This window comes from Corylus avellana, chromosome ca11 (genome assembly GCF_901000735.1).
Source record: "Corylus avellana chromosome ca11, CavTom2PMs-1.0".
Classification (NCBI taxonomy): domain Eukaryota; kingdom Viridiplantae; phylum Streptophyta; class Magnoliopsida; order Fagales; family Betulaceae; genus Corylus; species Corylus avellana.
In genome coordinates, this window is record NC_081551.1 from 13,150,316 (window position 1) to 13,154,520 (window position 4,205).

The following is a 4,205-nucleotide window of genomic DNA, read 5'->3' on the forward strand; positions in this document are numbered from 1 at the left end:
GTTTGAGGTGGACATTATCAATTTGGTGGTAGTTTGAGGCGGTTATGTAGACTTTTAATACCTAATCATTATGTTGAGTAAAAATCCAACAATCTATACAATTAATAATTAATATACAATTATATATTAAAAAAAAAACAAAAATAATACAATGAAATTTTTTTCTATTTTGTTTCTACATTCTATCATTTAGTTCATCTAATTCAACTATAATATATAATATTATGTTATATACATATTAAAGTGATTAAACATAATAATATATAATTTGATTTGTATTATTTGTTTCCTTATTTGATTTTGACATTAATAATACTTAATTTATTGAATAATTTATATATGAAAAACTATTCAAATATAATTAAACACCATTAATTACGGTAATTTAATGAACCGATTTTTAAAAGTAAAAATCGGTTCACAAATTATGCCTTAAAAAACGGATTTAACATTAAAACAAAAAAAGTTCACACCATATGTCGCAATATTAAGGCACTATCTAAGAGTGATTCGGCTTTTTTTATATACTAGCACATAGCCTGCACTATGCGTGGGATTCTTCATTATTATTTAATTTCAAAAACTTAAATACATCACATCTTACTTTTCATTATAAGTTAAAATAGGTGTGTGTAAACTAAAAGGCTATGACAACTTGGAAACGAAAAGAGAGAGAATGGACAATTGGACAGGGAGACAGAAAAAGTGGCAGAAAGAAAACATAAAATGGAGGAGATGAAGGGAACGTGGACGCTACGAAGAAGGGTCGTACAGCTGTGAAAATAGACGATGCAAAAAATGGTTCAGGAGTGGCGGAGGCTGATTTTCAGCCTCGCCCACCGCAATGGTGATTCTAAGTTGGAACTGCTGGGGGGCTTGAGAACCTCTGGACAATTCAAGACCTTTGCCATTTGGTAAAGGAGAAGAGACCTGATATGGTTTTCCTCATGGAAACCAAATTGCGGAGAAACAAAATGGAAAATATTCGACAAAAGTTGGGTTTTTCCAACATGTTTGTGGAGGATTGTGTAGGTAGAGATGGTGGTTTGGGACTTTTGTGGGGTGAGGGTGTGGTGGTCGAGATTCAAAATTACAATCATCGTCACATTAACTCCGTCATACAAGATGCCAATAAACATGTAATATGGAAGTTTACGGGTTTCTACGGACATCTGGAGGGTCCTAAACGACATGAGGCATGGGCGCTTCTAAAACACTTGGCTCTTTTGGAACCTCACCCTTGGATGTGCATTGGTGACTTCAATGAAGTGCTTAACGGCATTGAAAAATGGGGGGGAAACATGCGACACTGAAGTCAAATGCAAGCTTTTCATCATACATTGGAGGAGTGTGGTTTGGTTGACATGGGCTACCGTGGTCCTAAATTCACATGGAGTAGTTGTCAAGGAGGTATGGATCTCTTAAAGGAGAGGCTTGATAGAGGTGTGGCGAACCACGAATGTGGGATTTTTTTCCGGAGGCAGCAGTGACAGTGGAAGTGGCAGCATCTTCGGATCATGCTCCTTTGTTCCTTAGCCTCAACAAAGATTTTTGGCGAGGCAAAAGGAAGAAGCAGTTTCGATTTGAAGCAGGTTGGGCGCGGGAGAAAGGCTGCCAGGAAGCGATCTTCGCTGTGTGGAAAAGGCCTATGCCGCAGGTTGATGGATGGGCTCTATTGGAAAAAAAAAAACTGAATGTATGCAAGCAGGAAATCAACCTCTGGACGGACAGCAATTCTGGTCCACAAAAGGGAAATTCCAAGAACCTGCGTGAAGAGCTAGCGGCCTTGCAAGGCAATGAAGGAGCAGTGAACAGTGAGGCTGTTAGCAAGCTCAAACTCGAAATCCAAACCCAGCTCGAGAAGGAGGACATATGGTGGGGTCAGAGGGCAAAATCAGAATGACTCAAGCATGGGGATAGGAACACTAAATATTTCCATGCTTGCGCTAATTCTAGGAGGAAAAAAAACAGGATTGAAAAAATAAAAGATGAGAAGGGGCAATGGTGGGATTCTCCGGAAGAAGTGGGCTTGGCTTTTGTGGATTATTATAAGGGGCTGTTCACTGCTGGAAGTGACGAAGAGATGGGGTCGTGTTTGCAAAATATAAAACTAATGATTACTTCACCGATAAACGAAGAGCTGGGGATGGTTTTTACAGAGGAAGAGGTCACCAAAGCATTGCATCAAATGGCGCCCCTCAAAGCCCCCGGCACGGACGGATTGAATGCGTGTTTCTTCCAGCAAAATTGGGCAGTCATGGGCATGGAGGTGTGTAAAGGTATACTTGAAATTCTTAATTCAAGAATTATGCCTCGTAATATAAATAAGACCCACATTGCCCTTATCCCAAAAAATAAAAGCCTGGAGTGTGTGACTAAATATCGCCCCATTAGTCTTTTCAATGTCTTATATAAACTTATTTCTAAGGTCCTTGCAAATAGGCTGAAAAAGATCCTTCCATTTGTTATTTGTCCTACTTAGAGCGCCTTTATCCCGGGAAGGTTAATTACAGATAACTTATTGGTGGCTTATGAAACGCTTCATACGATGCATATAAGAATGAGGGTTAAGAAAGGTTATATGGCCATTAAAATAGATAAGAGTAAGGCCTACGATAGGGTTGAATGAAGGTTTTTGGAGGCGGTCATGAGGAAAATGGGGTTTCAGGATGGGTGGATTAAATTAGTAATGCTTCCCTCTCACTAAAATCATTAAAATGAAAATTCATGCTTCCCTCTCACTTTTTAGCATGCAAATATCCCACATAAAACATTAAGCATTTTTTTTTAAAAAAATTTTATTTTATTTTTTTAATATTTTTAAATAAAATAAACAAAAAAACGACTAACTAGTGAAAAAAAAAAAACTAAAATTTAAAAACTCACAAAAAGGACAAAAAATAAATTTTTGGCAAAAATCTACGGAACTGCTGCAGTTGCTGCTTTTGCTATGAGTGCACTCGAGCGTACTGCAGTTGCGCTCGATCGCACTTGCATTGTGTACAAATGAAGATGCGGCAGTTGACGAGTGCAGGTGCGCTTGACTTGCTGTTTTGGCCCCGAGTGCGCTCGATCGTAGCAGGGCTGCGACCGATTGCACTAGCAGGGGCGTATGGAAGGTGCTGCGGCAGAGCTATAAAACAAGCCAATAAAAAAACAAAAAAAGAAAAATCTTTTATTTTTTATTTTTTATTAGTAATAGGAATAAAACAAAACAAATTGCAGAAAAATTAAAATCCTAATTATAACTAGTAGAAGAATGAAACTAATTTAGAAATAAATTGGTTTCAAAAATTGAACAATTCCCCGAAAATGGCGCTAAAAACTTGTTGTGCAAATTTATTTAACTCGCAAGTATACGAATCAAGTGTAGTTTAATGAATTGCAAGTGCGAGGTCGATCCCATTGAGAATTGTATTTTTGAAATAACAATTTATATCTAAACTAATTTTACCCTAACCTAGTTCCAAAAGGGTTTTGATTTTGGTTTTGAAAATTAAAAGACTAAACATAAACTAAATAAACTAAGTAAATCAATAGATAAAGACACAAAGGATGAAGAATCCACACTGACCAAATCACAACATATTTTATATTCATCAATATTAATCCGAAGTTCTCACAATTTAAATCTTATGTATGTTTTACTATGCTTCAAAGAATTAACCAAACCATCCCATATTTCCATTCATTGACCAAATCACAAAAGGAATCCAAATTTAATTGAAATATCAGATGTATCCATAGAACAAATCGTAAGGGATATCCTATTTTTATGAGTTAAAAGCCAAGCAATCAATTATGTGAAATTATCCTAAATCATCAAGTGTATCCTTGAATCACAAGAAGATATCCAAGAATCATGCCACATATTGAAAAGAAGTAAAACAATTGAAATAATAAACCAATAAAATTGGAATAATAAAAACTTACAATAAAGCGATGTTGCTCTTCATCGGTGAGGCTTTACCCCTAACCTTAGTTGAAAATTTAACTCCACATGACTATGAAATTAAAACCTAAACCTAAAAAAAACTAAACTAAAAGAAAAGCTGTGGATTACATTTTGTCTCCAAAATTGTATCGCTAAACTGGTCTCAGGAATTGTGTTTTCTTTCTTGAATGCAAAGAAGTCTATTTATAGGCTTAGGGAAGTCCTAGAAGCCCTATTAAATCTTGATAATTCGGAGGTCTGTCTCCCAATC